This window comes from Fundulus heteroclitus, chromosome 1 (genome assembly GCF_011125445.2).
Source record: "Fundulus heteroclitus isolate FHET01 chromosome 1, MU-UCD_Fhet_4.1, whole genome shotgun sequence".
NCBI lineage: Eukaryota > Metazoa > Chordata > Actinopteri > Cyprinodontiformes > Fundulidae > Fundulus > Fundulus heteroclitus.
This window is the reverse complement of record NC_046361.1, coordinates 20,327,484-20,339,890: the sequence shown is the minus strand read 5'-3', so window position 1 is coordinate 20,339,890 and position 12,407 is coordinate 20,327,484. Positions and strand designations below refer to the sequence as shown.

At 39.6% G+C, this 12,407-nt stretch overlaps 1 protein-coding gene across 2 annotated transcripts in view; it reads left to right on the top strand.

Annotated features, from left to right (window-relative positions):
- The first annotated feature begins 250 nt into the window (after nucleotides 1-250).
- The window catches only part of avpr2aa (arginine vasopressin receptor 2a, duplicate a), a 28,341-nt gene continuing 16,184 nt past the window's right edge, over nucleotides 251-12,407 (top strand). The window contains exons 1-2 of one of the 2 annotated variants that reach the window (XM_036137475.1): nucleotides 251-931; nucleotides 3,016-3,072. The gene's annotated coding sequence lies outside the window, so the exon portion shown is untranslated. Of the gene's footprint in view, nucleotides 932-3,011; nucleotides 3,073-12,407 lie in introns of both variants that reach the window. The other variant, XM_036137468.1, reaches the window with a different exon arrangement.

Below are 12,407 nucleotides of genomic sequence, written 5' to 3'. Positions count from 1 at the left end.
GTAAGATTTCCTTACAATCACAAGAGCACGCCCAAGACAGAGAAACAGAGAGACCAAAACTGAAACACAGCATCTTTTTTTTATTTATTTTGTGTAAACGCGAGTGTGTGCATCAAGGGCGTGACCCGGCTGACTCAACCACTCTGCATTCCTGCCCAGGTGCTCCGGTTCTTGTCCTCCATCAACAAAGGAGTAAAGGGGGGAACAAAAAAAAAAACAAAGAGTTGCACAAAACGTGCGAGCTTGGATTCAAAACAAACACAGCCTACGTGTTACACAAGAGACAAATTAGTAGATTGGAAAGGGGACGGGTAGGTTGCTGCTTGACCTTCAACTTGTGGTCGGTCCTGCTCACAATAACGCACAATAAACACATGCTTTTTGTTCACGTTGGAGCCAGAGACACATTCAGAAAACACACACACACACACTTCATAGGTATGTGTAACATCCTCCCTCCACTGCTGACAGCAGGCTCCACCCTCAGTAACAGAGGACAGGCTGGTTGACCTGGGAGGAGGAGAAAGCTAAGAATGGGAGGTGGGTAGTGTGTGTGCGCGTGTGTGTGTGGTGTGTGTGTGTGTGTGTGGGGGGGGGGGGAGTATGGAGCTGAAAATCAGTTGTGCTGGTGGTGTTGGAGCCACGGCACACTGGACAGAGACACACGGAGGAGCGAGGGGAACTCTGAATGGACCGCACTATTAAACAGTTTGTGACTTACAGCCCAGGAAGGACGACACAAGGGGACCTGCACCGGACTCCGTCTTTGAAACACTGGCCAGGAGAAAAGTTGCCAGGCTTTTTTTTTTTTTTTTTCCCCCAGACGTGACAGATTCATTGAGGATTCAGCTGATGGGACGCTGAGGAGTCTTTGAGAAGCCTGAGGAACTGAAGGTGTTAACCTGAATCGGGAAACAAAAACAGAGCATTGGTGAGTAGAAATCTTTACTTTGTCAGAGGTGATTTATCTGATGGCTGACACTGATTTCTATTGAGTCATATTGGTATTTTTAATACTACCACTTAGGCAAAAATATTAATGTTCATAGAGCTTTACTATTTTTAATCTTTTGTTAGTATTGTTGATTTGCCACAGTGGCTAAAAATATTTACCAGGTCAGTGTTCTGAAACACCTTGAAATAAAATTCATATAAACATGTTTCTTGATCGACCCAGATTAGCCCAGTGTATGTTTATGTTTGCACAAGATAACATTTACACCATTCAAGCTTTATGCGCATTGTTGTTATAAATCAGTTTATATATTTCTGCAGCATATTAAACTAACGTTGTGCTCTCATCAGCGGCGCCCTTATTAATCTCGACATTGTCTTATTTGAATTTGAAGCTGTTTTCTCTAAAATCTTACGTCAAATGAATTTTAGGAATGAGATACATAACACCGAATAATATTTGTTTTTAAAATATTATGTATATTGGCAGAATACCAAGTTTTGACAGTTTGTTTATAGGTCAGAATTTGTTTTATTAGTTTTTTCATAATTTATGATTATTATCATATTTATTTATTCTTATTTAATCAATATATAATTAAATGCACATAGTTTTACTAGCAATTGTTAAGTGTAGCATTATTAATATTTCCATACACCGTGTAATAAAAAAAACAGTCTTCACTGACTAACATCAAACCTGAGTACGCCTTGCTGACGCACACCTATTATGCTCGGCCTAAAAATATAGTTTCAGACTAAGATCGGGACTTTACAATGCAAAACACTAACTCTGTTGTTCTTAAGCCATGTTTAAAACTACTTTGATTGTATATTTAAGGTTATTGTAAATTTGGAAGATGCTTTTGTGCTCAATTTTTAACTTTCTGACTGATGTCTTGAAATATTGATTTAACATTTCCATGTATTGTCCTTTCCTCATGATCTCACAGCAATTTTGTGAATTGCACCAGGCCCTCATGTAGCCAAACACACAGGCATGTCTACTACATGATGCTACCACTGCCTTACTTCACACATGGAATGGTGTTTTCAGGCTTACAAACTTCTCCCCTTTTTTTCTTAGCATAGTTAACATGGTCATTATAGCCAAACACTTTAATTGCAGTATTAAATAGAGCCAGAGGACATAGCTCCAAAGATTAAGATGTTTGTCTTGTCCCTGAGTGCATGTGCACACTGTAATTGTTCTTTTGTTGTTGGTCTTCTTCCTTCCTGAGTGGCCGTACGGTACAGGTTTTGTGCCCCTCTAACGGGCTTCCACCAGCATCTTCACGTTATCTGTTGTTCTGGGCTTGGTGGGCTCACTTCACATCAAAGCACGTTCATCTCCAGGGGACAGCAACTGTCTCCTTCCTAAACTGTAATAGCTGGACACTCTCATGGTCTTTATACTACTGCATAATTATTTGAACAGATGAACGTGGCACCATCAGGCTTCTGGAAATTGTCCCCAGGGATGAACTAGGCATGTGGAGGTCTATCGTTTTCTTCCTGATATCTTGGCTGATTTCTTTTGACTTTTCCATGACGTCACACAAGGAGACAGTAGCGACTGTCGAGACGGTTGCCTTAAAATTTGCCCAGAAAAGTAAATTATATTCATAAATTTTTACATCACTACATATTTTTTAGATGTTATATTCCCATGAGATGCCGGAACCTCAAAGTAAACAGATTTTTAAAACAGCTACACCATCTTTTCCCCTCATAAGTTTCAAGCTTTAAGCACAGCAGTATGAAATTCCATGTTTTCATCCGACATTAACGCTGAAATTCAACACAGTATGTTACAATATTGTTTCCGTATGTTCTCAAACAATATTTCATGTACAGCCGGCCGTCGTCAATTGGAAGTATTTTGTCCCGGTTCCTCCCCGAGAATGTGTTTGTCTAAGTTTTTCCATGGATTAGGGACAAGCTCGGAGGGGAGGGTGGGTGGTTCTGTCAGGTCGTTAATGTGAGCCGCTGTTGCATGTAATATTAATGGACTGTAATAATGCCGCCTCTTAACACTTTGTCTTATACCTAAACAGAGAGAGAGAGAGAGAGAAAAAGGGACACACATGAGACAACCTACAATGCACTGACAGCGAGGTAGGTGACCGAGGCATGTTGCTCACCTTGCGGTTGCTCTTTTCTCCCTGCTCACGTGTGTTTGTGTGTCTTTTCTGTGTAGTGTTTTTTTTTTTTCCATAAATGTGAGTTTCCTGTCCGTGTCCTCAAAGGGGAAAATTAAGGCTCTAAAAAAGACACAGGAGATTTAGCCCATGAAGCATTGCTGTGCCTTTGGTTTGACAAAGATCAATGATTTATTGCCTGACTTTAGAGCGAGATTTACAAAGCAGACGGGATCATTATAAAGCAATATTTTTCTTTGCCAGCGAGGTGATAATTGCAGGATTTTCACAGCGAAAACATGCATCTTTCTGTCAGAATAGTTTCTAAATGGCCTTTATTAAGCCTTGAAGTAAATCTGTCTGGCTTGTCAGTGGAATCAAGAAACCGCAGTAACCAAAGACAGGAAGCTGATTTGTCTCGAAAAGAGCAATTTTGCTAACAATGTGCACAAAATCAGCTGCTTGATTGTGGACCCCACCAGGAATAATCGCAATCAACACTGTTGTTATCACAGTCATCTCGGCCTGGTTTCTAAAAGGGACTCATTCCATCATGTGGTGCATGTCTGACCATATCAGCTGCCAACCTCCAGGCTTATTTTAGTTGAAGTGGCAACACAGAAGCTTTCTTCTTAGTCTGCAGGGGCGACGCTCTGAATTTTACATCAGCTGTGTGACGTCCGGCTTTGTGTAAGGCGCAGGTTTGATGTTGGTGTGCTAGTTAATGATACATAACAAGGAAAACAGCCCATGGTCTCAGGAACAGACATTATCAGAAACGATAAGAGGACTTGGACCCTCTTCTGCATCGGCCCTCCCCATTGGCCAGAGGAAGGAAGCACGCTGCCTGCCTATTTTCTGAATGCAATGCAACTGGGCCCATTTGAGATGAGGTTAGACAGTAACCCTAATAAGTCAGCACAATTAGGGTTGGTCGGACATCGTTAAAGTTTTATAGGGCATATATCACCATTTTTACAAGTTTTCTTTTGTAAATGTGTTTGGGCTTGTAGCTCATTATAGCCATATTAATTTCCATGTCTGAAATGAAGAAATATATTTTTTAAAAAGCATGAAAGAAAGAAAAGAAAGCACGAGAAAGCCTCGGGTCACAGCTGAAAGTTGCCAAACAGTGATAATGTTGTATTTGGAGTCCCAAACCGCTGGCATCAGTACATAACTCAGTGACCACCCAAGAACAAAGTGGCGATAACAGTGTTATTGCGTTTTATCTGTGTACCTCTGTGTTTTATTGTGTTTTATCTGTGAAGCGCTTTGTTATTTTATATCAGGGAAAGTGCTATATATGAATAAAATGTATGTACTTGCTCCTGTATTCACTTCTCAATGTGAGATTTATATGGTAAACAAAACATTCAGTGAGGAAGAGAAAGCTGGGAGACCAACGGTGGATTGGAGACCTAACAAACCGGTACCCTACACAGGGATTTAAAATCACTCTATGATGTGCTCAGTCTGCCTGTAATTCAACACAGCGGTGAACTAGAAAAATGTACATTTCTGGTTGCTTTAAGGTCGATGTAAAATCTGCTGCCGCTCTGATAGCGCCCTTGATGTGTAGGAATCCAATTTCTCCAGCTGTTTGAGGTAGTTGTGTAAAACATAGCAGCAGTGAATGGAAGCAGCTGAAAGTCACCTTTCAACACATAATCAATCTGTGCTTTATTTGTGTCGTTTTTAAGTGGACTCTGTTAATGTGTCTGTCAAAACATTATTCTGAGGACACCATCCGTCACTCCGCTTAATCTATGTGGGTCCGTCTACAGGTAGCTTTATCACAACATGTTGTTTAGCTCAAAAACACACTTCAAGCTAGCATATACTGGCAAGACAAGGGAAATTTATTTGTATAGCGCATTTCAGTACAGAGACAATGCAAAGTGCTTTACATGATTAAAATGCAGGAAAAAAACAGATTGCATTTGTAAAAGAATTGAAAAAAAAAAAAACCTAAACAAATTAACCATCAGTCAGTACACAAAGTAAACTAAACTTAAATTCTGTTTATTTTTAGCCATTTAGGGGTGGATTTGCTAGTTTTATAACAAACATTTTCTGCTACGAAGCAAAAGTCTTGGTTCCATTAATAACAACAAGCCTTCCAGGTCCTGAAGGAGCAAAAGAGCTCAAGGCCGTCATACTATCACCACCGTGTCGGATCATGGGAAGGATGTTTTTGTCTGAAATGCTGTGTTAGATTTCCTCCTGATGTAACTTTTGAACATGTTCCACTCTTGTCTCATCGGTCCACAGAATAATTTTCACATTCTTGGGTCTAATCAATATATTTAATTTTTGTTCTCACAAATGTTTTTCTCTTTGTTAATGAATTGTCAACACTGATGGTAACCAAGGCAAATTAGTCATGCAGTCATGTAGGATGTTTTTCTGGTTGCTTTGTGACTTCCTGGATGATCTTCCAATCCTCTCTTGGAGTAATCTCGGTCCCCGGAAGGGTTCACCACTGCTTTAGTGGAGACCCAAAGCCTTTAAAATGGCATTGTAACCCTTTTCAGACAGAGCAATGTCAATGACTTTGTTACTCATCTGTCCTACTTCATGTTTTCATGAAGTAGAAGATCTTTTCAAGGGATTTCTTGATTCCACAGGTCTGGTGATAATCAGGCCTGGGCATGGTGAGTGAAATCGAACCAAAAATATGTTAGTTTATGATGTGACAAAGGGAGCAAATACTTTATCAAATATGGCCAGCTAGGATCATCCATATGTTGTAGTTCTTTTAGAAAGGTGTTGCATCAAAAGCATTTTTTTGTGTGTGTGCCACACAAGTTTATTTAAAAAAATCTCTTCCTTGAAAAACAATGAAAAGACCTATAACAATTCCTTTATGTTAAATGGTTTGCCAGTTCTTTGGTTTTTTTACCTCTTAAAAAGGGATTTAGACTTTTACTGTAAGGTCGTTTTGGACTCGTTTTTAGTCAACTTGCATCAACGGAGAAGGTTGGCATGAATAGAAAGCTGTGAGTTTAGCTCCTACAAATTGAAATGCACAAGCGGATATAGAGTATCAAGATGTCATTGAGGATCATTCAGAAGGTGAATGTACAGTGAATGCGAGTGCGATAGTGAGGATCAGATGATATACGGGGTTCAAAGATGAATTTGTGGTCACAGCCGCTTTATCATGCAGATGAAATGTCAGCTGCCCAAGCCGGTGGCACCACATGACTCATCCAAGCCTTTATTCTGTCTGAATCTTCTGATCCGTGTGTGATGTGCAATGCTACATAAAGGAGAGCCGCATATTTTACTCCCAGTGATAGGCTTATATCAAACGTTTAACTCCTGTCAGCTTGGATGCTTTTTATTACAGTCGTGCTCTTTCCTGCTGCCAAACTCTATAAATGAGGAGCCATTTATTGTCGAAATTTCTTTTTGGTGTATCAGAGGCATTTTGAGCTCTAAAGACGCTGGGTTGTCTAGGGAAGAAGTGACCTGGTGAAAATAAGAGAGCAAACACACAGAGGAGGAAGAAGAGGAGATTAGAGAAGGGAATTTGCAGCGTGTTGTTGCCGTTCACACTGGGCTGCTAATGAGGACTGAGAGGTTCCCATCGATCAGTCCGGGTCGGACCTTGTCAACGGAAACTAATCAAGGGACTGACAAGCGCAATCAAGACGAGCAAGGCTGCGGGGGGAAAGTGAATGATTTTTAATTATGTTTGGATTACAGCCCCTAATGTGTGAAAACCTGTTTGTGGGCAACCAGCATAGAAAACTCTTGGCTAAAGGGACTAAAAAAAAAGAGGTCTTTAATATGGCTAGCCTATAAACATCACTGCATATCTAAGAAAGGCTCTGTTTTATAGTGTAAATTTGGCTTTGATCATTTTTCCTTTAGTTTTCTAAATGCTTTAATCTTCCTGCCACAAAGACAAACGTTCAACCTTGAAATAAGACATTTCATAGTTTCTCTCTAAATATTAACAAAATCTTTTTTCTTAGCATATTCAATTATAATTGAAACAAACTTGCAATTCATGAAAGATCTTATTGTTTTCTGACAGGAAATATAGGCAAGCCTTAAGATAATTTTTTTTTTCAAAACTCCGTTTGTTTTTCTTCAGCTTAGAGTTTACCAGGTTTATTATTGTTGTTCTAAAAAGAAAATTAGATTTTTAGTGTTCTTGATTTAAGCTTCTCAGCAGTTCTGGGCCTCCTTTTTATTCTTAAATTTTGTTATTTTTTGTTTTGTGAGTGCTCAAAATGCTTTCAGTTGAGATAGCTAAAAAGCGTGTTTAAGTCTCTTTTCGAGGTAAAATGTGTGTCCACCACTGAAAAATGTGGTGCTGGCATAAAAAAAACTCTCAAACGTTTTATCTCAACTGTTGTTTGGATTATTTATTTATTTTTATTGGTTTAGTAACATCTGTTTACCTTATTATAGTAAATTTTTAAAATTATATGCAGTTCTTGAATCAAATGTGTGCAAAAATTGTAGTTTTAATCTTCCTCAGTTGGGATACTTGCTCCCATTTTCTAGTCAAAAACTTTTTTATGCAACCCAGACGATTTTTTTTAGAGAAATTTGTTGTATCGTTTACAGCTATTAATGCAGCAAAGGCCATGTTAAAACTGACAGACTACAGCTGCTTTCATAATCATTGGCGCCTCTGGTAAAGGCGTGTAAAAAGCCTCACATAAATCCATCTTTGATTCGGGTAGCGTGACCTGACACAGAAAAGTTTGAAAAAAAAAATTAAAAAGTATATTTAATACAATGATATATGCACAGTCTTCAGTGGCTCATTTATTGACAATTTTAACAACTAAATGTTCCTATAAAACCTTATGCTTTTATTATATTGAAAAGCATCATCATTATCTATCTATCTATCTATCTATCTATCTATCTATCTATCTATCTATCTATCTATCTATCTATCTATCTATCTATCTATCTATCTATCTATCTATCATAGTTTTTCTTTTAATTATTGAGTGTAAGCTGCTTAGGGAGTTGCTTAGGGAACTGGACATTTGCTTTTTAGAGTGGCTGCAAAGTTTGCCGGTTCGAAACTCTGTCTGTCACTCTAGGTCCTCGAGCAAGACCCTTGACCACAGAAAGGTCCCAGAGTGCCACTTATTGTGGCAGCACACTGCTCCCTAAGGGATGGATTAAACACAGAGAAATTCCCCTCTGTAGGTCTATAAAGGGAAATATTTATTTATTTTCCAACTGTATAGACATGAACCAAGACTCAACTGCCCTTGTTTCACAGAATAAAGCATTTTCTTGTGTGCTTCAAAACCCCAATATGCATATAGAATTGTGTTTCCTTAATTTTCACCATTAAACAAATACAATTTAACAAGACAGATACACATTTTGATGAATTGTGTTTTTTCTTATGCTTTTTTCCTGCTGTACACACATTTTATTTGGCAGGAGCAAGTGGGAAATTGGCTCTTTTGATTGTAAAGGTTGGTGACCCGCCTGGTTTAGGCTTTTAAAAGTTGGACCATGACTTTTAATTTTCCTGGAGTATAACTATGACCTGGCACAGACGGCCATTTCACTTAGCCTCTTTTCAAAACTGTAAAGAATAGAACATACCATTCAAGCAAGGCAGCTGCGTGTTTTTTCTTCCTAGGTGCAAAGAAATACGTAAATCTGCCAATATCCCCATTCAGAGGAATAATGACTGGACCTGCGATAAACAAGGCTGGGAGCGGATCGCCACAGACGGCATCTTGGAGTCATTAAGTCTTATTAACGGCTGTTTATCTCAAGGCTTTTGTACACATGAAAGCGTGTCGATAATTGTCAAAGGTGCTGTAACTGCATAATGAAACACTTTGACAGCTGTGTTCGTCTAAAGCCGTGACTTTATGACATTTGGTTGTGAACTTTCAGGGCTTTTATTTAACTTAGCATTGCTGGAACATGATGTAAATGAACAGAATGACCAAAACATGTGGGAGAAAAGAATAAAAGGGTGTAAAGAGCTGATACTTTTGATGTTTTTACGCACTCTTAACAACCTGGATCTGCCTGCCTGTGTCGTTTTGTGTTTGCCCCCCCCCATGCTGGAAGACAGCGTAAGACAGAGAGGAAAATGGATGGTTGCCCACCAGCTTTGCCCGTGGGGAGGAAGGCGGAGGGAGGGTTCGGGGCGTGCGGGGTTTCCATCTCTATCATTAATCAGACAGAAAGCTTTAGAGTAAAGAGAGGAAGCAATGTAGTGGACTAACTCCTAAAAGCAGTGTTTACAGTCCATCCGGCGCGGGGAGATGGGATAATTTGAGCTTTGCATTAAGCCAGTCGGACAAACAGGGATTGATGCGATGTGCTTGGAATACATTAAACAGCATACGGCACGGTTCTGGAGACGTGATGTTCTTTCAACATGCAGCGGTTGAGCTTCCTCTGTGAATACGAGAAATATGAGCAGCAGAAGTTTTCAGCTGTTTATGCGGTGGCCCACTGAGCGAGTAGAAGTCAGCCTGTGCAGATCTCTGTGAAGCGCAAGCAAAGCAAATGAAGCTGAAGCAATCGGCTAAAACCCCCCATGTCCTTTGACGGTTCAGAACAGCGAGAGCTTAAAGCGAAGAAGGCTAAACTCCCCTTTTTTAGACCTCTATACTCCTTTACCTGTAATTAATATATTGATTTAATCAAACTTAATGCAGTTTGTTTGACATACTTCGATACTTCTCGTCTGTGACCTCCATCTAGGCGCGTAACTGAAAATCAGGATTTCGCATGAGAAATTGATGACATGGATAGTCATATTTAATAAGATTATTTACCAGTTCAGAAGGCGCACAGCAGCTCTTACAAACGAGCTCATAAATTATGCTGTAATTACAGAGAAGGACACGAGTCCGACCAACACAAGGTCAGAAGATCCCATGGTGGAGTAGAAGACCTTGCTGTGTGCAGAGGAAAATAATGAACATATAATAGGAAGACATTCCAAGGCTCTGAAATCATGTAATATTTTTGGACGAACTTGAGATTTTATATGAATAAAAAGCACGTGTAAGGAATCATAAAAATAACTCCACTGTGTTTCACCCTCCTTCCACATCTCCAGCCTTCTGTTGGACACGGCGGACCAGCTGGCCTGCTCTATCACGCGTGCATCTTGAAAAATCCGTCTGGCAGAGCCGTTACATAAAGCCGGCGGTATTATAAGCTCTGTTATCTCACACGCCCGTCACTGAGGGGGCTATTACTTGCAAATTGGTCATTAGGCCTCAGTGTCGCAGTGACAATAACCTCATAATGGAGTATTAGTCACATGTGATTGCTCAATATTATCACTGGTTGGTTCAATGATATTTTTAGGCACTTGTACTGAAAGACATGTTAGCTCACGAGTCGTTAACGCAGAATGAAGCCAATCAAATCACGCTTGGCGATAATACACGGCACATCGATCCTGAGAGATACCACCACTTTCAGCGCTGTCATGCCCACACTACGGGTAAACCTGCCAATTTCTCATCAAATTTCTACAAAAAGCTTTAACCGTTAAAAAAAACAAAAGGCCCAAAGATTTGCCTTAAAATATTACAGAAAAGTCTAACAATTTGGAGGGAAAAAATCAAGTACAAAACAAATTAATAATGCTCAATACCTTACTTAAATTAGCACATATAAAAATGCTATGTAAGTGACACAAATAGAGTTTTACTTTATAACACGGATAAAGCACTAGAGTACTTGTTGTCATTTAAAAGGCTATAGTGTGTAAAATGTTGTGAAACTTATTGGCCTCCTTACAGATTCCTTTTTTCTCTTGCTTAATTTATCACACATAAATGTTCAAGATATAATTAGATAAAAATGAGTAAATACTAGAAGCAGTTTTCAAATTATGATTTAATTTATTAATGGCATAAATCTATCCAAATCACCCTGACCCTGTGTGAAAGTATTATTGTCCTTTCATGTTTTGATCTGTTTGTTGTTCAGTTTTCCTAGCTACAAACACGCTTCATTATCAGCAGGTCTGAGTTATCAAGAAATCTCTTAAATAGAACCTGTCTGACAACATGAAGGAGTCTAAAACATCCCGAGTAGCAAAACAGCAAAGACGGGCAACAAAGATTAATAAACCAAGTATTTTATATCTGTCAGTCTTGAAAGGGTGGTAAGCCATTTCTAACGCTTTGGGATTCCAGCAAACCACAGTCTGAGCCATTATCCTCACACGGAGAAGACACGGAGCGCGAGTGGCCAGCCCACAAGAATCACTCCAAGAGAGCGCCAACAGCTCATTCAGGAGGTCACAAAGGAAATCTCGGGCAAGATCTCACTTGCCTCGGTTAACATCAGTTAACACGACTTAATAACAAAGAGACAGGGCAAAAATAGCATCCATGAGAGAGCTCCCAGGCCAAAATCGCTGTTTACCCAAAAAAACACAAAGTGTGGACTGACCAGACAGAAGTATAAAGTTCTATTTGACATTTAAATACCACAGCATTTCAGGTAAATAACATCACGCAGCTTTGGCAGCTGGACGACTTGTTGTAATTGGTGGAACCATGAATTGTGCTTTGAGGCAGAGAATCCTAAAGGAAAACGTCCACCCTTCAGTCTGCGACCTGAAGACCAGGCCCACCTTTGTGATGCAGCAGGACAAGGGTGAGATGCATAACTTTAAAAATGGCTGTTAAGGCTTAAAAAATCTCCAATGTGGCTGAATTAAAACGACTGTGAAAAGCAGAGTGGGACAAATCTCCTCCACGGCGGCGTAAAAGACTCATTATCAGTTGCTGCCGCTAATTCTTTTTCACATGAGGCCAAGTCAATTTGCATAGTTTTTTTCTCCCTTGCTCAAATAAAAAAAGAGAAAAAATCAAATTAGATCACTGCATGTCTTCAAAAAAATACTCAGGTTATATTTTGTTTTTAGAATATTTCGAAACATTTAAGTGTGACACAATGTTCTGATCCTGTGACCGGAATGGCTTCATGTATGTAGCCACGTCCCTAACCTCCATGTTTCCCACTTTTTAATCTTCCTTAACAAATTCATTTTTGGGCTTTAGGTCTTTTCTTTCCCGACCCCCATCGTTTGTCCTCCCATCCTTCAGCCTGCGTGCGGTTTATTTGACCAAGTTTGACCCCTCCCACCCGAAGCTACCCATGACTCTGTTTCTCAAATTATCATCTCACCCCTCTCAACTTTCCATTCTTTTTTGGCATTTATTTTGAAGCTAAGAAAAATAAACGAAAAGTTTATTGCGATCAAGAGTGAGTGTGACATGATGGTGGGGGGGCTATGAGAGAAAGCTGCAGCGGAGGGGAACAAAA